Genomic DNA, 23,507 nt, shown 5'->3' on the forward strand with positions numbered 1-23,507 from the left:
CTGTAAGTCATTTGTGTGATCAAATGGCCTGAAAAGGGAAATTTCAACAATTCTTAGCTTCACACTCAGAAAGTCCCTTTGTACAATGGATATTCCCTGACCCTTAAAGAAGATGCTGTGCCATGTACATACATAGCTGGTATCTGGAGATGATGCTCTCTAGTCTGTTTTAGCATCTCATTTAGCAGAACTCCATTTCTGGTGTCAGAACCCCAATTCTCAGAAGAGTGGTTTCAGATGGATCTTTTAATTGTAGTCCCATACTTTACCTCAAAGAAACACTTTCTCTAAGCAAATCTTTCCAGGCAGGCCTACTCAGGTGGGATAAAAGAAACACAATTCCCAAACTATCTTTTAAGTACTCACAACAAGGGGGCAAAATAACTATTGTTTACAGTGCTTAAAAGCTGGCAGTAACTGATAGCAGTTGTGAACATTTCATCTGGAGATGGTACAAGCCAGATGCTGGGGACAAAGGCCACAGCAGTGGCTTTGAAGCTGGGCTGGATTACACTTCCATCATTTAAAGACGTTTAGGAAATCTGATGCGTTTTTAGAACAGACCTTGATTATAATTTAAAGTGTTAATAAAATAGCTACAGAGGTAGTATAAACGCTGAACCCTGCTTCCCTCTTGAAAGGGAGCATTAAAATTAGCCAAACCCTGCTGTTGCCAGTGTATTTAACAAGCCAAAACCCACAGTGATATTCAATGGCATTTGAACCTATAAAATAAAATAGAAGGTGCCAGATCTTTTTATTCTCCCCAAACTAGGGCAAATTTCCAAAACAAACAAAACCAAGTCCCATGACCAAGGTCCCACAAGAGCCTGTCTGTTTTAGGCCTGATAGCCCTACTTACGGAACAGAGATGGTCTGAGAAACTGAAGACCAGTGCACAGGGAGAAAACTTCACACTTTGGAAATGTTTTAATAATGCAAACAGATTAAGAGTAGATCTAGATACTGTAGTCAAAATAAGGCAAAGCAAGCTTCTTTTTATTTCACATACCTCAGTGCTGAGAAAATCAAACACTCATAAAGAATGTGAAAGCTGCTTGTAAATGTACCAATTGTTATCACTCTGCAATGGGGGGTGGGTAAAATCCTCAGAGTACTTGTTTTGGCCATGCATCTCCAGCTTTCCCTTGGGTAGTCTTGGTCCTGGTCCTTTCACGTGAATGTGTGTGTGTGTGTGTGTGTGTGTGTGTGTGAGAGAGAGAGAAGCCAAGGGAACTCACACCCACCTCTCTACTTCTGCTGTCTGTGGCTCTTAGAATCTATGGTTCTGCAGTGGCATGGGCCAGAAGAGAAGAATGAACTGTTCAGGAGGGGTTAAGAGGATTGTTCCATAAAGAGCACTAGACACTGAGACATGCCAAGGGGGAAGTGCTTCTAAAATGTATAATCTTCCTGAGGTAACTGGGTGCTACGTATTATGAGGTCCAGCACACATACAGCTTATCATGGTCCAATGCTACTCTAAGCATGGTATTCTCTCTTTAAGAGCCTACCTGAGGAGGTGGTATTGCTATTACACCAATTTTACAAGAGGTAAAAGAGGTTAGATGAGTTGCTGAGGTCATACTGCTAGAAATTCAGAGGCAAAGAGGAAGAATCAGAGCAAACCCTCTCCTAAGATTAGATCTCGCATTAATCACAAGCAATATACATTTAGTGCAAAGCTGGCTTTTGTTCCTAACCGCTTTACTATAAAAGAACTCAAACATGGCTAGAGGCCAAAACATGAGTTCACCTTTCCCTAAATCTCTACTTCTATTTATGCTACATTTAACATTTTTAATATAATTCCCAAACCTAATGTTTTACCCCAGTTACCTCTTATCCCCTCTCTAGACTCTTTCTGTGGGAACTCCTTTGCCCCTTTATCAATGTCATACCTATCTTCATACACTGGCATACAGACTACAGTTACAAGGTTCTTCCTAATCTGTTCTGTTCTATTAAATACCTCAGTCTCCATCTTCATGGGGATTCCTCAAGAAGACTTGAAAATTAGCTGTTAGCATTGAGCACTGAGCTGTTAGCATTGTTGCAGACACTGTAATTGCAAACAAACACCTCCTTAAATCCCACACATCTAAGCCTGCCTTTGGCTACCTCCTGCACTAGTTCCATTAGAACTTTCCTCTATGAAAAAATATTGGCTTCATTTTTTTTTTAAGTTTTCCTCTCTCTCTTTTCTTAAAAAATATTTATTTATTTATCTTTTAGTTGTAATTGGACACAACACCTTTATTTTATTTATTTATTTATATGTGGTATTGAGGATTGAACCCAGGGCCTCGCATGTGCTAGGTGAGTACTCTACCGCTGAGCCACAACCCCAGCCCCCTAAGTTTTCTTCTCTTTAAAACAGATTATTGGTAACAGTTCATGACACTTAGAGAAGGTTGTCTTACGTGAATGTGAATTCTAGCATTCACATTAAATTCTCTATTTAGTCTATTTATAGAATGGATAATTCATATTAAAATCTAGTTTTGTTTCCTCTTGAAAGTATTACAAACATTGAAGTTCTGAGGCTTGTCTTCAGAAGTTCTGTTAGATAATTAGAAAAAAGCATTTTATGTTATTAAGTTCTCCATCGATTTATGGTTTTTGACACTTATTTTTAGAGAGATGGTATGGTGGAAGAATGACCAGATAGTGTATCCTTAGATGGGATTCTAGAATCTCCCTTTTAATCTTCTCAGTTGTTGTTTTTGATAAGTTTAAATATCTCTGGGGTGAGTTTTCTTCTCTCCAAAATAACAGGGTGAGACCAGACTGTTTCTGAAGGTTCTACAAGTGCTAAGATTCTCCATGGTTCCAACAGCGAGCTGTCACAGAAAACACAGTGTGCACAGTACTTAGCATGATGTCTAGATTTCCAACATCAATAATTTTTAAAATTTATGTTGTTCAATAACTCAGTTACATAATTGTTAATTTTCAACAGTTTCTTCCTTTGTAAGGTAGAGGGGCAGGGGAGATCCCAGCATTCATTATTTTTTAATTTCTCTAATCCAGTTCTTCTTATTTCCTTGTGAGGTAGCCAGACATCTTTAAGAGGCTCTTCATGGCTAAGATTTCCTGGGTGGATGCAATTCACCTGGAACTGCTCATGCTTTAAGACTGCACTGAAACTACTATTTAACCTCTTTTCTTCCATTATCCCAATTTTGGGGGGTGGCTGCTAGAAAACAGAACTTGTACAGGAGAGAGGACTTTCAAGAACATTGACTTTTTTCAATAGTCAAACTCATTTAAAAGGTAAAGACATACATAGTCTTTTTAACCTTACTTCATGTCCAAATGGCACTTTTTTTATTTCATTCTAAATGGAATGGTCAGTGGCTGGTAAAAATCTTCAAGAGATCCTCCTCCATCCTCTTTAAAAAACACACAAGGGCACATGTGTTTTTCTCAAAATCACTTTGACAATTAGAATGAATTGTGCATTGTTTCTTAGTTTTCACTCTTTCCAAAGTAAACAGCCACAGCTGAGTCTGGACTTCTGACTCTCACTTCACAGTCATCTCTCTACTGCCTCCAGTTTGACTATGTTCCACTTCTTCTCTCACCATCAAACGACATGTATTGGAATCATTAGTTACTTACTAGTTATGTGATTTTTAGGCTGGCAAAGTTCCTCTTTGTGACTCAGTTTTAGTTTTTTTGTTTTTTGTCTATAAGATGGTTGCGCCTCTCGCATGGTCATTAGGAGGATCTACAGAGCAAATACTAAGAAGGAAAGCACTGGGAACAGCGCACATAGAACACGTTCAATAAATGTTAGCTATGAGGATAATGATAGTGTCAACAGTCTCCAGTTACAGCCACCCTAAGTACTTGTTACTGGGACTATAAAAAATTGGAGCAACCAGGGTAGAAGCAAATTTTGGCAGTGATTGTCCAAGTTTGAAAATGCACATAACCTTTGACTCTATAAATCTACTTTTAGAAATGTGGCTGGTCCATAATCATATACCACAATTATGTGTTCACAGATATATATCATAAAGATTTTCTCTCTGTAGCACTATCTGAATTAAAAAATGACTAAAAAAGAAAACAAACATATGGAGAGGGACATGGGTGACTAAATAACTATGCAGCAGTAACAATGAATGAAGTGCATTTATATAATAATATGAAAAAAATGACCAAAAATTTTAAAGGAGGAAAGGCTTCTGAATATTATTTCCCATCTGCAGGGAAAAACGTGAATACTTTATACATAACTATTTTCAGAAATATATGAAACTTAATGGCTACCTCTGGGTAATGGAAGAGAGTCTTTTACTTATGAACTTCCATACAATTCAAATTTTTAACTTCCCAAGAACTTGCAGTAGTTCGTATTCTTTCTCTCTCTTGTCTATTTTCTTTCCAACGTTTCTTTAACCAACAGCCAATCTCTGTCAGCTCCTCTTCCACTCTTCTTGTGAATTTTTACTTCTAGCATCTCTCTTCCTCTAAAGCATCGTTCATTGTACATTCTGTTAGAATTAGAGCTTTGCTTTTCCTGACGTTCCATGTAATGTAAAATGTATCAAGACCCTACAGCTTGAGATATTTCTGTCTTCCATTTTTGGGCATTCCTTGTAGGGTATGGCTGCCAGCTTCTCGATCTTGGGGCCGCACATGTGGCTGGGATGGCTCCTGGCGATCAGCCACGAGGAGGTGCTGTGGGCAGTGAGCAAAGAGGTGGACCACCTCCAGGATAGATCCAGGACTCTTCCGCCCTCATGGACAGCTCCTGCCTTCCCTTATGGACTATGGGATGGGTGTACACATGAACTTGCTCCACCCGTCTGACCTTTATTCTGATTGGCTCCTGTGCAGTATATAAGCTGTGTGTACTTCCTCAATAAATGAGATCCTGCTTAGACTCGTCTCCCTGGCTCATCTGATTGTCCTCCTGTGAAGGCAGGGGTGCTTCCCCAGCTTCTCCCGCTGGTCAGGAGGAGTCAGGGGGCTAAAAACCCGGCAATTCCTCCACCTTCACAGCAAATAACTAAAAAGCATTCTCTACTAATAGTCTTCTCTCACTGGATTATCTTTCTAAAATACACTTCAACCCCAATTTCAACTGTCAGGCAGAAAAAGAAGCTGTGATTTGGGATGAGACTTAAATACTCAAAGCAGCAAAAATTTTCTAAATTTCCACATTCACATATTTGGAAATTTGTGTGACAATGATTTTCTTGGGAGCAGCTAAAGTCTTTCATGGGTATATGTAGGACTCACAATTCAGTTACAAAACTGTCTTTAAGTACCATTAACTTCTTCTGAAATTACCATTTGGCCCTTTCTTAATAGGTCCATCTCCCAAATGATAATATGAAAATTGTGGTGGAGTGTTTCTTCAGTTTAAGATGGTCTTACTAAGGCCCAGAACAGGCTGCGCAAAAGGTCAATAGATTGTGAAGGACATGTTCTGCGGTCCTTCACTAGACCACAAATCACAGGCTGAAGCAACATTCACAGCCCACTAAAGCCATAAATCTCCACGTGTGCTGTTACAAATCCAAGAGGTTCTTAGATAATATTTGTCAGGAAAGAAAGACACTCTTTCACTGCCCAGATTGGCTGAAATTTTTCTAGCAATGTATGATAGTGCAATCATCTCCAAAATCGTGGCAAGATATTATGGTTTCATTGAACAAATTTCACCAGCAGATGGGACTTATTTCAGTATGACTCAAAGTAAATTTAATCCTGATGAGTTCCATTATACAGGAAAGGCAACTAACAACTGATAAAAGCCTGTTCTATGCACAAAGAAAATGCTATCAGAAAACTCATATATACTTTGTGATCATATATGATCAAGAAATCCTCTTGTTAATGAACAAAATAATTATCTTGTCGCATTAAATTGTTATTATTAGTCTGGATTTCATGGGTCTAGCTCCAAACACTAATGAATACAACAGACAGTAAATAAATCCATTCTGCACCTAGAATTTTTATAGAACACTAGATGGAAAAGGGCAGACAGGACAAAACAGTTTATTCTTCTAGGTATGTCTCTCTGATGCATGGCACCTAGGAAGACTCAAGTGAATGATAGGGAGCAGGAGCAAATGTGAAACCTGGTCCAAGAAACAGGAAGGAAGAGAAGATAGGATGGATATAGAAAAGTAGTAGGCCTTGCTAAGAACTTCTGCCAACTTTCCCCTCTAGCTTAAAAATAGACTAGTCAGCATCTTCTCAAAACACAGCCTGATGAAGCATGGACCAATCTAACAGACCAGGGGTCAGCAGACTCGTTCTGTAATGGGCCAGCCAGGTGATATTTCAGGCTTTGCAGATCACAACAGTTTGTCACAACGATTCAACTCTGCTCTTTCGTAGTATGAGAGCAGCCACAGACACTTAAATGAATGGGCATTTTCATGTTATAATAAAACTTTATTTATAAGAGCAGGTGACTGGCAGTAGTTTGTTGACCCTGTTCTGGCTTAAGGTTGGCTCTTAAGAGGACTGGAGTACATCAAAATCCTAACGTGGTCACGGCTATTTTTCATGCTTTCCCCTGTCTTGGAAGCTTCTATACCTCTAGCAAGCCCAGCTGCTACAAATTATGATCAGCTCATAAAATACTATGCAATTTGCACAGTGATCTCAACCTTATCTAGAGTAGAAGTGACCTACACGCCTACAAAGTCCACCTTCTTGCCAAGCTCACTGCTCCCTGAATATTGTCTAATCCTACTTTTAAAAATAGCATCCCATCATGAGGTCATTTAAATTCTGATATTTATACCCACCTTGGAAAACAAACAAACAAAAACCTTTCTTTTTCTTCTTTCATTGAGAAGGACTAAGAGGCTCACAAACCTGGGTTGCTTCTCTCCCTCCTTTCAACACCTTCCTTTAGCCTCTAGCAGTGGGCTAAACTATATCCTATCTCTGAAGCTGATCAAAGGCAGGTAGTGGGTTTCAGAAAATAATTCCTGCACTGTCAAATTTCATGATATTCATGTGGTCACTGGAACTGCCAATCCTGGTTATATTTTTTTGGCCACTGCTACAATTATACATCAAATATGTCTGTTGCCAAAATCCGGTTGGATCCACACAAGAAATGATTACAGAACAGCGGCTTCTTCATCTGCCAGGAAATCTAGCATCTCCTCCTAAGCCTCAGAATGTCAGTCATTTTTTTCAGCAAGACTCAAGGATGACTTGCAAAAACCATGACTTTCACATCTACCATTTGGAATCATGGAAGAAAGAATAAATCTCTTTTCCCAGTTTTTCCTAATGTTATATCTATATTTTTAAGGCAATGCAGAATTATATAGCTGATCTTTGGCACTAGAGACATCATAATCTAAGTTTCCCCACACAGGGGTCCCTTATATAGTCACCATCAGACCATTTACTACCGAGAAGCATTCCAGAAATCCACAATCATGAACCAGCAGAATTGTTAGAAAATTCACCCATACTAAATTGACAGATACCTTATAACTTTAAGCACTTGTAGGCCTTAGTTTTGCCTTTGGGAACTGCATGGAGAAGTCTAATCTCTCCTATGAGGAACCTCCCAGCAAATATTCAAACAATTCAAACAAAATATTCAAACAATTTGTCCCCAAATCTCCTCTTTACTGTGCCAACAATTCTCAATGGCTGTATAGCACAAGTTTATCTTCCCAATTCATAAATAAATCTCAGATTTTCTATAAATTCATCAGACTTTCATGTCCACTATTTACAGAGGTAATGACTACAAATATAACTAAATTCCCAGGAAATGGCTCTTCTCAGATATTTATACTGATGATACACCACTCCAGGCTGTTTCTCCTGAGACTGGAAGATTGCTGATCAAAATCCCTCTCCAAGAGGAAACAGAACAAGCTCTTTCTCTCCTGAAACTCCCCAACAATAACATTTAGGACTTAGAATAAAAGACACATGTCATATAAAGTAGAGCTAAACATGTACAGTTCTTATTTTATTAAGAATCCCTATTTTAACAAAGTTGGCCATAAATGAAGTAGTAAAACTGATTTTCTTTTTATAAGATTAAGGATGCTTTATCTCTAAAACAAAAATCTTAAGTTAACAGAATTGAATACAGATGAACAGGACCTATGATTGCTATTTGCCAAGAAACTTCGTGGGAAGTTTAAGCCGCTTTAGAGTATCATTTTTCTTACCTCCAGATTAAACTTTTGCTGTCTCTGCTTCTCTATTGTATATCCACCCCTTCACAAATCTAGGAATTTCTTCCATTTAGCAAGTCAAGTCTGACACCTCTTCTGACTCCCAGAACTCTGCTCCCTCCCCTTCTCTGGTCTATGCAAGTAGAAAGCCTAATAGAGCCCATAAAAAATGTCACATATTTTATTTTGTAGTATATGCTAGCCTATCATATACTACAAAATAAAATATTCGGAGGGCTTAACAACCTTAAATAACTTATAATACATTAGTTCGTCTATATTACTTATTTAACATTCTATGTTGACAAAGAATTTTTTAAAGGTAAAAGTATGGCATGAACTCATGTCAAAGCTTTTACTGAATTCATTAATGAAAGAGGGAACTAGTAAGATGGTATAATCAGTTCAAAAGAAAATTCAAAGAGTGGACATACAGATGCAAAATAAGTCAGGAGTAATAATCAATTGCATCAGACACAATTTGCATTTCAATTGGTAATAATAATTTAAAATGCTATCAATTTTGGATTAAAAAAATGTTAAGTTATTTAGATTTGCAAAATAGCTCAAGATGATAAAAGGCAGAGATAACTCTAAAGAGTGCTACAGACAGGATATGAAGTACATTTTCACTCCCACCCATTTCAATATAGCTGCAGTTTATCAAATAAAGGATGCATGACTAGTGTTTCCTGGTGAAGAAGACAGACTCTACAAAGGTATAATGAAGAAGCCATGCTGCATGACTAATATTCTGCTCCAGGCTCCTGAAACTTAAATTTCCTAAATGCTCAGACTTGCCCAAAGCTCTTGCCCAAGAATATCTCCTCCATTCTGACCACTTCACCTCAGCTTGCTCTGTTCATCTTGCCTTGTTTAGGGTGTATAACCCATTTCTATCTGCATCAGAATCTCTAACTTGAGATCACCGAACTCCTGACCATGCTATTCCACCTCCTCTAAAAGGGAGCACGTGGCGCTCTATCCTCCCCTAGGAAGTTTTTTGTCACATATTTGAGGTACTATAAAGATTCTTGTGCTAGTCATAAATACAACTATGAGCTCAGTGAGTTTAGACCCTCTGGCTTGAAAGAAGACCACACCTGTCTACTGCACTCTAACACTCTGGTCTGGAGTGAATGTCACATTAGAGTGATACATAGTCTACTGAATCCCAAGGACATGGCAGTGTTTTAAAGTCTAAATACTTAGGAAGACAGTGTAATTTTGCAGCAATATTAATACAATACTGCTGAGTGCCAGACTTCTTAAATGTAGAACAGGAACAGAATCCCTTCTTATCATGCTCATAATCCACAGTGCTGAATAGAATCTATAAAAGTCATTTGTGTTCATTCTTCTCATCACTTTACTTATCCAGTAAATATTTATTGAGTTCTATAATGGGCTGAGCGCTATTCAAGATGTTGTAATACAGGAATAAAATAACTAAATTCTCTTCTTTCCTTGTGAGTGATCCATGAAGACTTAGCAGGCCCTACATCTCATGCTTTCAAACTTCAGAGCTGAGATGTTCCTAGAAGATCACTAACTTATTTTGACAAATTCTAAGCCTTTGCAAGTATTGTTAGCAACAACTCTACCTATTGATACATTTCACTCTTTGTTATCATCATGTTATAAATGGTCAAGTTTAATTAGCCCTCTTGTACTTTTATTAAACCCCAGTGTTTATAAATGTATCTTCTAACTTCGAAATAAAGACTAAGTGCAATCATACCTGAATTCCATTGGGATAAAAAGCTTTGAAACAGTTCCTTGCCAACACAAAATGTTACCCTGGTATTGTCTAGGTGTCACAATCTTTACTTACACTGATAAAAGTCATGATTTCTGAATGGTCTGATATGAGACAGCACATGAAAAACCAGGCTTGTGCTCCTTCTTAGCCAGCTATCATTTTTGTTCTCCCCCAAATCATGGCACATCAGGAAAGCAAGAAGAGCAGCACTCTAAAGATATCAAGTCATCCTGAGGGGAGAAGCAGCAACAATAAAGAACAGGAGTAGGACAACATTTCTGAAACAGTTCAGGAACTCTGTCCCACCACCCTCTCCTTTCCTGAACAAGTCCCAACTGACATCACAGATTTGCAGGCTTAAAAGTCATTTGCTACAGAATTCAGAGAAGTAAATGCATCTCATGTGCTGCTGTGTCTAAGAAGGCAGCCACAAACCTCGCCTAGAACTAAGAGCTAAGCCTTCACAGTCAGTTTCCCAAACCATGAGACATTGACTTTATTTATTTTAACAAGTCATTTCTTTGGCAAAGTCTGGAATATGACTGAAGCCTAAAACTTTCAATCAGTTACAACTCCAACATCTGAAATCAATTTTAGATGACAAGTCCCCCTCATTTTCATGACAAAGAAAAAGAAACATTCTCCAAATATTATTTTCAGAGGTGATACCACCCCACATTCCCCTGCGGGCAGGCACTTTGCCTACGACATGAGTGTGTGCAATAACATGAAATAAATGACTCCATGGAGCCTGTTAAGAGTCAAATCTTTGACCCACATGCCACCATGGGGTGCTACAGACCCAGGCTCCATTTGGTCCAGTTGGTTTGTAAGTTAACATGTTTGGACACACATCACTAAGCTCTTATGCAATGTGGAAATCCAATCAGTGGTGTCAATGGCCTTTGCTGCCTCACATCTTGCTACCAGATTTGCTGCTACTAGACCAGCCTTTCAGAATGTCGTAAAGCAGGTTTTGATGTTCTGTAACCTGCTCTTGGGAAAACAATCAAAGTGTGTTTATGATTTGCAATATAATGCTTAATGCCAGCTATAATGAGAGAGGACCCTTTGGAAAATAGTAATTAAGAAGAGAATGGGGAAACTCTAAGCACCTAACAGCATATTGCTTTCAGGGAAGCATTCTCAGGATGATGACAAAAAATGCTAATACAGGGTTAATTGTCCTCAAGGAGAGTGAAGACTCTAATTTTAAGCTATCATTGACTGTACAATGTACTACTGAATTAGGAACAGCCTTTTTGGCAAAATAAATTAAAAAGAAAGCCATCAGTTGGAAGGTACGGCTTTATCAAGAAGCATCTAATTATGTGGAAGTTTTGCCCATCATGTGTCGTGACAGACATTGCTAATCAATTACCGTGCTACTTCATATTGAGATCATTCATCACCACTGAATCCTTCTTAGAAATAGAAGAGACAAACAAAATGATACCATCTGAAATCTGTTCAAGTCAAAAGTTGCTCTGCACTACAATGAAGAATAACAGAATTTAAGGCACTATAATTTAAGGGTGGTATTCTTCAGTAGACTTTCTACTGTAACCCATTCCTAGTGCCACAAATTACCAGGTTCCTACAGTGTAAGGAATTTTGAGAATCCCAAATTAGAAGTATTAGTGGCAGATTCTAACTTTCACTGGAAGTGAAAAGCTTCTTCCTACTTTTCAAAGAGGAGAAAGCCTGAATTGTACCAAAAATATAATGGAATCAATAGGATCAGGCATGATATTATTGGAGCTATTAGTGAAAAGAACACAATAAATATACATAGGAAAGACTCAGGAAAAGTGTGTTTTTGTTCTTCTTTCATCGTTCTTCCAAAGGGGGGCTTTTCCTTTCATTGATGTCTTTCATAAACCTACTTCCTGGAGTTAATAAAGTCAGGAAGGCTTGGTGCAATCTGTCTATTAAAGTAGGAGCCACAGCACTTGGAGAGTCTGCTGAGAACAATGGAGAGACCTAAGGGAAAAGTATGGAATATTCTACTTAAATCTGACTATAATCTGGGGACAAGAAGAGCCAGGGGACAAGGATGGCAAATATTTGCTATATATGCCACATTCTCCTGTCATGTGTCATGGCAGGCATTGCTAATCAATTACCGTGTTACTTCATATTGAGACCATTCATCACTACTAAATCATTCTCAAAGGCTCCCATTCCATTCCCAATTATTCAGAGTTAGAAATCAAGATAAATCTCTTTCTTTCTCTCTCTCTCTCTCTCTCTCTCTCTCTCTCTCTCTCTCTCTCTCTCTCTCTCTTTCTCTCTTTCTTTCTTTCCAGCTATACTTAAGGTTATTTGTAGCCCATTCAGCTAACAACAGAAGGAAGTCAGGATGCTAAAGGAATAATGTAACAAAGAATGTGCACTAGTCCAGTGTGTCTTATATGCTGTGTGTCTTGAGGGTTCACTGGGGTGCTAACCAGAATGAACAGCTACTGTATATTCTCAGATACGAGATACACTGATATCCCTTTCTATCAAAGATAAGCTGTTACCAAGACCACTTTCTCAAAATTTTTAACCAAACTCACTTTGGGTTCTATAGGACACTGCAGCAGTCTGTTATCAAGCCTAATAAAATTCCCCACCCGTGGAAGAATTTGGGAAATGAAAGGGAATTGTGCCTATGTGCTTCAACATACACGGGCAAGGGGCTTAAAAGGCCCACACATTTCTTATCTTGGTTTTACAATATTCCTGTTGCTAAGTGCTCCATGACAAAGATGGAGGGCTCCAAGACAGTTACTGACTCCAACCTCTGCAGCTGACATGCAATCCAGAGCTGTCAAAAGGAACCTGCTTAAGAATTAATGATTTGAGGGGCCCAAAGATAGATGCTCTGCAGCCCCTGAGAACCATTGCATTCCCAGAGCTTCCATTCAAATCCAGAGCTCCAAGACTCTTCCAATGAATGGAGGCGCAGCAAGAGCGTTCTTCTCACATTGCAGCACCAATATAGGCATGAGTGACAAGCACCTGGTGAAAGCTGTGGGAGTTGCTTCTCTAGCTCCTATTCAAGAGAGCTCCACGGGACATACAAGTTCCAAGCTCCCCATGGCACCACATAACTGAGTCATCCAACTAATATGTCTTATTTTTTCTCACCTATATATTGCTTACTTCCCTCTTTCAGCCTGGTGTTCCCTAATTACAGAGAAAGCAAAAGCCCAAAGAAAGGGTTGTTACTGAAGAAATGTATTAGGAAGCACAAGAGAAATATGGTATCCACGAAGCAGAAGCACATTCACTGTCTTTACAATGCTTCAAAAGCCAAAATGAAGTATTTGCAGCCTGAAAAATCAATAGCCTCCAAATTCAGGAACTTGTACGTAAGGAGCTCAGTGTGTAGGTAATGGCAGATGGCAAGTTACACTCCTCAATTTCAGAATCAAGGAGTACAGGTGGAGGAGAGAATTTCAAAATGTTTGTGCAGACAGGCTGAGGCTGCACCTGCACTTCAGTCACCAACCAGGGAAGTGGCAAATGACTCTGAGGAACTTCCTGTGTTTGGTGACGGCATATATCAGTCAAGAACTTGCTAAAGAGGGAAACACAATTTGCCTGGATCTGGAACTGAGGGTGCAAAGAGATCTAGAGGGAAGACGGAACCACACAGAGAGCAGTTTCCTTTGTAGTCAAACCAAATAAACATAATTCTAAGTGAATTGTCTATTTTTTATAAACTTGCAATATTTTGTGTTTTTGCATAGCTTTACCGGTATTTGAATGGAATGCTTTTCATTTTCTAAACCTTGGGTTTGGGCTGTTGTTTTTAATGATCATTTTCTACTCTAGTAATTTTTAATTTCAATTTGCTTTCTGAGACATACAGAGGAAACCTGAAGAGTTTTAATGACAGCATCTTGTACCAGGAACATTCAATGTAAAGTGACTGATGAGAGCCACAGGATACTCATTTCTTTCCTTTAGACAGTACCAACCCCACAGAGGGTTGGCAACTAGTTCACAGCAGGGATAAATTACTACAATCACTTTGGAAAGCAGTTAAAGGTGAAACTGTTCATATCAAACCACTCAGTAACCACATGGCTACATGTCTATTCTAGAGAAATTCTTGAACATACACATAAGAATTCAAATAGTGAAAAATGTAAAATAAGCACTAATGTAGATAAAAACAAACCTTGCCATGTTCATAAAATGTTAACACTATATAGCACTTAAAATGAAGGAATACTACATATAGTTTATGAATATATATGTATGTGTGTGTGTGTGTGTGTGTAAGAGAGAGAGAGAGAGAGAAAGGTTATAAATATGTGAGCAAGGAAAAAAATACCATTTCAGAATACAGAGGTCACCTTTGGGGTTCAACTATATTTTTAAAGATTTCTTTTTTTCTTTCTTTTTTTAAATGAAATCTTAGGTGAATACAGCAAAATTTTAGCTTTTTATTAAATATGAGTGTTATTATAGTTCATTTTTTGTATGTTTAAAACTTTCACAAGAAAAATTAAATAATCAACAAGGAAATAATAGTGTTTTCCATGGCTGGAGGGGAAAGTTATTAGAGGTTTATTAGTTTTCTTTTTCAGAAATTTTAGAGACTTCCAATTTATTGAAATCCAGAACATCTGCTCTGTTGATTAGGTTTAAGACTCTAACAATAACAGTATCTATAACTGTGCTGAAACATTCTTTTACTCTTCCCCCCAAAATTGAAGTTGTGTTTTATTAGCTTAACTGAAGATAGAATACAACTAGACTGTACTATTGAATTATAATGCTGAAACTCTGGACACATTTTGTGGTGGTACAGGGTACTTGAACCTAGTAAATCACTCACTGGCCCTCTGCATGAAACCTCTTGGGGTTGTGTTCTATAAAGGGATTTTTTTCCCCTAGTGCAAATGATAGCAGTGATAATGTTTTCATTTAAAAATACTCTTATTTCAAAACTAAAGATGTTCATCAACCATTTCACTTTTCTAGGCAGCAGACAGTGTTTTTCTTTTTTGTTGTTGTTGTTTCTTGTTTGGTTGGTTTTTTTAAAATTTTAATTTGACTTAAAAGGCAGCTCAACCCACACATGAACCCACTTTCCAAACTTGACTTTAGCGGGTGCCAAAAATGGTTTGTCAGGCAAACCTGATCAGTGTGTGTTTCCATGGACTAGACCAGGTCAATGAGCACTAAGGCACTATGGCACATGGTTGAGAAGAAGTGAGGTTTGACTTTCTCTGGGCCTCCGTATTCCCAAACATAATTAAAGGTGCTCCTGAAATCAGGTCCAGGGCCCCACCCAGAAGCTAAGGGACTGCAGATTGCTCACCATTGCTGTAGATCTTTTGCTACAAACAGATCTTCATTTGACCAATTTCTGGTGCTAACTGTAAGGACTTTCTTGATCTCCTTCCTTAACTAAAATATATTCTCCTAAATTACCTTCTCTGCCTCTGAAATGTCCTATAGTTAATTAAGGGAAAGATGCTTTTGAAGTTCTCATGACTTTTCTGAGAAAATCAGACATCATCACTTCTGAATATGGATGTGATGACCCCCAGGATGGCATATGGGTGGACAAGAGGAAGTTGGTCCACGCTACCGTGAGGAACACAGCTGCCAATACTATCTTCGACTGTGACAACAGCTAACATCACAAGGCTCCGAGCTCTCTAACAACTATAAATCTATTATCTCACTCAATTTTAACAACAACTTTGTGAAACTGATCTCACTTTATTGAGGAGGAAAGAGAAATCAGAGAGATTGTATAACCAGTAAATAGTATCCTGTGGCTCGAGTTGACTTTGGGATGGTCTTTAAATATGAAAAGTATTTCCCATAACTAATACTTGGCTTTTGTTTGTAATATATAACTGTAGCATAAAGTCTGTGCAAAATAGTGTTGCACAGACATTATACCACAGTTAGAACAACTATGAGGGGCAAACAAAATTTAGGAAACTTGTGTGCAGTTCTCTGGACTGAAAGACTTTGGGAGATAATCCATTCTAACAGAGGACTCTACAGAACCAGAATGTAGTACTCCAACAGAACTCTCCAAAAGTTAGAAACAACATTTTAGACTTATTCACTTCTATAAGAAGGAAAAATGAACTATATTTTGGTTCCACCTAAGGGCATATTCACTGACCACATCTTCATTCTCCCATTAAGAAGCAACACTTAACGAAATTGCAAACTGGGATCTTCTACAAGCAAAGGATGGGAGTAGGGCCAGCCGGAGTCACAGAATTAGTAAGGATGGAAGGAAAAGAAAAAACAGAATTGGTTTGATTAAACAGAGGGAATACAGGAAGAGGAGGCAAGAACTCAAGAATTAATCTTTATTGAAACCATAATTTTGGTTAAGGGCCATCAGGGGCAGAGAATCCTTGAATGAACAGTATTTCATACTTCAAATCTAAAATGTGATTTTCATTTTGACAACATTGTCTTCCATTAAAAACAATAAAATGGGTCACTATCTCTGAGAGTATACCACTTAGGAGTTCAAGGGCAATAAGAACCAGACCTTCAGAGGGTACATAAGCTTCAAGCAGAAAGCGGGAGGAATCTTACCAGGTCAAGATCATCATGTTTTCACAGTCACATAATTGGTAATGCAAAACTCTGCATAGCTTATGGCTTCATCTATGGGTTTTTGTTCTCTTATTTTTGTTTTTATTTTATGTGTGAACATAAACTTATTGGAAAGAGTTTTTGAAAAATGTAGAAATGTATCTCACGGTTGTTTTATAAATAAAATCAATATGCTAATAAAATTATAATGATTACAATTATAGTGATTATATTTTTTCCTTTTTTATTAATTCGTAATGACTCTGATACACAAAGGACCGAGTTGGTTGGTGGATTTATAACTCTGTATTATATTTCTATCAGTAGCATTATGAGCTTCAAATGCTACATGTCTCTCTCTCTCTCTTATCTATCTATGTACTATTCCATCAATACAATTTTAACTGCACTGTAGTTTGCTCCTCTAATCATTTTTAAAGGCTCACGTGTATTTTTCAATTTTAATTCATGTTTGTCTGAGATAAATATTGTGATTGCTGAGTTTTAAGGTTTGCATTTGTCTGAATTACGTTGATGATTTTCTTAAGTTTTAGAGTCCCCTAGTCCTTTATTGGGACTCTGTAGTCAAACTTAATTTTGCTTTCCTATTTTTTTCTTTTAGTAAATAAATTTTCCATACACACTGTAAGTTGTGTGTGTTTGATCATCTTTGTTTTGAACTTTGCAGGGAAAAATAAAGAAATGAGGTGGAGGGAAGGAAGCATCCCTGAGCTAGACAAAGGAAACAATACAGGGGTTTGGACAACACACAGGGTTCCATTTTAAATAACATTTGCTTTCCTCCTAATGTTCCTAGAAATATGTGATGGTGTAATAGTGTTCAAGTTGTCTGAACTGCATCCTTTCTTGTAGGTTTCTGGTAGGGTGAACCCTAGGAGAGACTCCCCTGTGAGAGCTGGGGATGGCAGCAGCGCGACCCCTTTTGAAGTTCTTGGTATATCTGCTCCCCTGGGTCTCTTCCCCTATTGCCCAATAGTCTACTTAAGGGTTTCCCCCTTAAGTAGATGAATGGGCAGATGTGCAACTGTTCACCTTTCCCTGAGTCCTCCCTCCGTTTCTTCTGGGTCAGAGTGTGTGTTGAACTCTGTGACTAAGGGCCCTAGATGCTGCAGGATACCCTCATCAAAGTCAAAGGCAACAGGACAGGCAGACCTTTCACATCCAACCTTCCCTTCCCAACTGTCTGCTCTGTGAACTTGAGCTCCAGAACTAGATGCAAAGGCAGCCTTGCAGAGACCATTTAGCTAGTCTCTATCAATACTTAAGAGCAAATCTCTTGTGACCATACTAATTACATACATACATACATACTAATCTTTTTTTTTTTTTTTAAAACCTTGACATTACAAGCTGAGCAGTTTCCCATGTTATTAAAGTTCCTTTGGAAACATGACTTTTCACTGGCTATAAGACACTGTTGTTGGTGTGTATCATCATATAACCATCTTCCTTTAAGTTATTTACAATCATTTTCTTTTAGAGAAAACATTACAAAGAAAATCCACACACATAATTTTGTCTGTACCTCTGATCACTTCCTAGAATGGGAATGTTTGAAGATCTTGCATAGACATTACCAAATGGTTTTGGTCACCATCTGTAGGTGTCAATCAGTATCTCATACTTCAATCAATGTTTGAAATACTAACCCAGCAGCGAGGCATAGGCATCAGTGAGTCAGAACCAACAGTGCAGTGTGGGGACAGGAACCAGCCCTCCAGCCCCTGAATCATGGAGGAAGACCAGTGGACCAGTGGGCCCTTGTGGGAAGGGACAGGTTGGCAGAATAGTTTTCATAGGAAGGGCTTGGGGCAGTTCCTCTTTACCAAGTGGAATTGGTACCATTTTGGCAGATGAAGCCTCTCTGGGGTATACCAGGAGAACATTGCCCTGGGTTCAAGTTTCTTCCTGACTTTTTCCTGTGCAGGCTGAACAAATCTCAGTTATTTTCGTCTTTCTTCACAGTGCTTTTATGTTTCAAGAGGTCAGCCTCTTACAGATTTCCTAACGAGCCCTGCAAATTGTGTTTAGCAACAACCAGAAAAGGTCAACAGTCTAAATGTGACTGGTGAAGCAATGGCAAAAGGGACAGAGAACAAAGTGCAAACCAGGAGGGGAAGGGTACATACAGTCCATGTGAACTTAGCTCAAATGTTGAGAAGAAGCCAGTTTCTAGATGATGGAATGAAAGCATGACAACATCAACTCTCCCCCGGGTGTAACCAACAGGTGGTCAAAATGGTGGCCCCAGCCACATCCCCCAGAGGTTGGTGCTCCAGCCTCTGTGCCCTGAAGCCTGTCTGCTTCCCCCATTGTGGAGCTTATGACAAGTCAATCATCTGGTTTTATCTGCTTCTCCTACCAGAACCATGAAGTTTGACTTCTTTAATCATCCTCAGAAATCCAGCCAAGAACTTTGCTAGAGAAGAGACTCAGTACAGGACTAATAAATCACACATCAACCTGCCCTTCACCAACTGTGCAACTTCACTGAGTGAAGCGCCAAACGTCCAAAGCTTGTAATTTCTTACTGTTCCAATCAAGGACTATATAGCAAAGCCTCATCTTCTGATGCCAGTGAATATATAGATGAGATAGGAAGTTTCAGAGCCTACAGAGTCTAGAGATGGTCATGGTCGGCGGCCACTATGTCTCCCCCATGCATCTTTTAGAGAGGCCAAGGAGGAAGGACAGGCAAATTTCATTTCATTTCTTTCTGCTTCTCCTTCTCCTTCTCCTTCTTCTTTTTTTTTTTTTTTCTTTTTTGGTACCAAGGATTGGATCCAAGGGACTTTCCAATTTTAGTTTGAAACACGGTCTCACTAAGTTGCTTTGGGCCTTGCCAATTTGCTGAGACTGGCTTTGAACCTGTGATTCTCCCATATCAGCCTGAGTCACTAGGTTTATAGGCATGAACCATTGAGCCCAGGGGCAAATTTCATTTCTAATCATGACTGCTTCTGTAGCTTTCTTTAAGCCTTTATCTCTCAAATGCCAATTGGAATCCATTAATAGGTTGAAACTTCATGGCAGAACACAAGAAATAGAAGTCTAGAAATAGGGCTTCTAGAGAAGTCTAGAAATAGGGCTGGGGGTATAGCTCAGTGGCACAGTGCTTGCTTAGCTGCACAGGGCCCTGGGTCTGATCTTCAGCTCTACCTCCCCCCCCGCCAAAAAAAAAAAGGGCAAAGCCATTGCTTCTTTTCCTAGTCCACCCATGGCAGCTTCTCAATAGGGACTAGGAACAACCAGAGGACTAATATCTCATTTCACCTCCTTGTTTTTCAGCTGATTTGTCATGTAGAAAAATGATGATTCCTTTTGTCTTTAATTCCACTACTTATGCATATATTCCTTTAAATCATGTTTTGATCAAAAAAAACTTGCTCCCTGTACTCTAAGTAGGTGCCCCTGAGGAACTCCTGAGGAACTGAAAGAACTGCATCCTGCTTGCCCGCACTCATGACAACTTTCATGTTTTTGTGCCTGTTGTGAAAGGAGAACTTGTTTCTATGGGGAGGAGTGTTTTCCCTTTAGGATACACAACCAAAGCCATTTTCCCTAAATGTTTTCAGAATGTACCTAGCACTATTTCAGCAGTTTGCAGAAAACCCACGGCTGAATGGCAGCCAGGATAGGCAAGAATCTTGAATGGTTTAATTAAGCTAGAATCAAACATACACTCAGCAAGAGAGTGGAAATTCACCTTCACCAAAGTGGTCCTCCAAACACAGAAATGTAGCATAAAGAAGCTAATACTGTTTACTTAAGCCTTGGCTTTAGAGCCAGAAATAGTGGAGGAAAATTAGGCAACGCTTCCCAGTCGTGATCTTGGCCTCAAGAATCTGATGTGGTTAAACTAGGTGTCTGAATTCCAATTTATTTCCTTGCAAACTCTGAGGCCTGAGAAGGGGTAAAAAGCATTTTCTGGATACTTTTAGGGACTGGTTAAATGACACAACTAGTACACTTGATCCTGAGAAGAACAGCAATGAAAGAAGATTCCTTCTTGTGCCGATAAGAGTGCTGTCAGCACAATACAGTGTATACACCAGTTTATTTTCACCTCTCTGAAGACCTACTCCTTACTTTTCCCAGGATTTAAAAATCATGTTAACAATAAGCAAATAAAGCATAGCCAGATGCCTTTCGTGGTCAGATGGCTCATTGTTTAAAAAGCTTCAGTTTAAAATCCAAAAGATTGTTAACAGATGCAGTTTCTGGCTTCAGACTGGGAAAAACCTCATTTAAACAAAAGAGTATGTTGTGATTGGAACTAAAAAGGGAATTACCTTTAAAGATAAGAACCACAAACATTTCCTATTTGAAAACACGCCCCATCCCACTAACAGGACCTTTTGGGACCTTTCATGAGAGTTTAAAAATTTGACAATGGATTGCTGTCTATGACAAACCAGGACCGACCGACCAGTCCAGTAACTGTTGGAGATTTGTTTGGACTTTCAAGAAGGCCACAACATCCATCTTTGACTCTCCCCCAGATTACTCAATTAGGCAAAATTCCAATTAATTTCTTTCCAATCATTTTAGCTCCAGAAATACTTTTGCTGCTTTCATTTTGGCTCTGGAAATTAGTTTCCAACCAGAGAAGTTTAGAGAAGTTTCATAAACGAACACAGAGTTGATAAGCAGAGAGCCACTCCTGGGACTCCAGTCACCGTTTGATGGAAAAGAGGCCGTCGGCTGACAGAAGGCTGGCCCTGTGCTCAGGTCCCAGTCTTGTCTGCTTCCAGGACTTCTGTTCACTCACACAGAGAGCCTGCTTTCCACCAGCTCCTGTGGCCCGTATGTTGGCTTCAGTGATCCCTGCTCTATGGCTTCACTCTGTGGGAGAATGTCTGGAATGCCCTGGGTTCTAATCACAAAAGACAGAAAATCTAAAGAAGCCATGAGTGTAGCTTCCCTCAGCCTGAAAAAATGAATGAAGTATGGCCTGCTGGTAATAGGCCTGACCTGAAAAAGCTATACAAGAGATGTTCCAAGGAAAAGAATCTCTTCTTACTATCGAAGATGGACACAATGGTGCTTCCTTCTGAGAATGGACAATCTATCTCTCTGGACACCTATTATCTAAAGAGGCAAACATCATATACTGTTCCTAGTGAAATATTTGTGTCCTTGTATTCATGATGTATTTATTTATCACAGTGTCTAATAAGTTCAGTTTTGGACCACAGGCATAGTATTGTTTAAATAGCATGAGGAGTTCTAACCATGAGAATCTTTAGTCAAGCCATGCTATCATTCATTTTAAAGTGAGACAGATCTATAAGACCATGGGATTTCCTGAGGAGTTATAATGGTTTCCCACTCAGCCATGCCCTTACCAAGCCACACCAGGAACCTAAGGTGCTGGAGTGAAGCTAGCACAAGGGCATCCCCCAATATCTGTGCGAGCCAAACAGGTACAGGTGCAGGCATCAGAAACAGGATTCTGAGGCCAGAGTCCACATCCATCTCCATCCTCCTGCAAACAGCCAACCCCATCATGCACACTTGAGATGAAGCTTGCAAGGGGCTCTGATAGACCTGAAAATTGAAAAACGAGCAGCAGCTGTGAGCCCGAGGTCATTACTATCCTCCAGGGCTTGCCTTCACTAATGTAAGGGGCAGCAGTTTCCATGATTAACTTTCAATTGCTGTCAAGGGTGTCATAAAATCTGGGAAAGAAGAAAACTTTCACCTCAGTAAGCTGCTCCCATTTTCTTGCCCTTTCCTTTTGGCCAGTGCATATTCTCAGTTGCTACTTGTATTGTTTGCTCATCCTGTGGAAAAGAATCTGCACTAGAGGAACCAAACAGACAATGCCCTCTGTGTACAGAGGCACAGAAGGATTTTCTTTCTCAGTCCTAGTGACAGGCCTTTAAGGTGGCAGAGTGAAAAGAACGCTTGCTCCCAAAGACCACACAATACTCTCAGTGTGAGAGCTGAACACATTTTATTTTCATTTTACAATTCCTTATCAAGAGGGACATGGTAGTGCATGTCTGAAATCTAGCTACTCAGGAAGCTGAGGCAGGACGATTCGAAATTTCAAGGCCCGCCTAGGTAACTTAGGGGACCCCTGGCTCGAAAACAAACAAACCTCCTTCCTTCCCTGTATAATATATGTGCAATATATATATATACACACACACATACATATATATATACTTATCATACATATGTACACATATATCACATATATATTATATATGTATGATGTATATATAATATATGCACAACATAATATATACTATACATATATAATATTTGTGGTATATATCATATATGTGTATTTTGCATATATGCATATAAAATGTCCATCATATAATCTTTATCTATATGTTACACATGACAATCCATTCAACAAAAGAGAAGTTTTCCAGTTGGCTATAAGTCTAAAGAGAGAAGAAAAGGAGAGGACAATGATGCACTGATTGACAAAGATGTCTTACAGGTTACTACTGGATCAGGACCCTGAAGACTTTGATTTGGGCTGATGTGACAGCAGCTCAGCAATCATACTGAGAAGCTACAGCTGGACACATTTCCTGGCAAAGATCATCAGAACCAAATGTGATGCATAGTTTGACCAATTACACTGCTCAGAGAGGAAATGAAACATGCTTTCATTTTTTTATTAACAGTATTCAGTATTTTTATTTACACAACACAATTCAGTGGGCCAGTTTTTGTGAATTCATTTCAAAGGCCCAGATGCTGAAGTTACAGATGAGAAAGACAAGGTGCCTTACAACCTGTGGCCTGGAGTCGGGTGGAGGAACAAGTGCGCAAGTTCAGTGCTAGAGAAAGCCCTTACTGAGTCCTGGGAGCCACCCCTGGGAGGGTGGCACACACGTGACACAAGGCAGCAAAGGGGGCAAAGGTGCTGGGAGACAGCCATGTGGGCAAGTGGAGGTCCCTAACTGCATGCCAGTTATCTAAGAGACAGTTTC

At 39.1% G+C, this 23,507-nt stretch overlaps 1 protein-coding gene across 1 annotated transcript in view; it reads right to left on the reverse strand.

Annotated features, from left to right (window-relative positions):
• Daam1 (dishevelled associated activator of morphogenesis 1) overlaps positions 1-23,507 on the reverse strand; it is a 166,822-nt gene that overhangs the window by 54,852 nt on the left and 88,463 nt on the right. The gene's annotated exons all lie outside the window — the stretch shown is intronic.

Source organism: Marmota flaviventris, chromosome 2 (genome assembly GCF_047511675.1).
Source record: "Marmota flaviventris isolate mMarFla1 chromosome 2, mMarFla1.hap1, whole genome shotgun sequence".
NCBI lineage: Eukaryota > Metazoa > Chordata > Mammalia > Rodentia > Sciuridae > Marmota > Marmota flaviventris.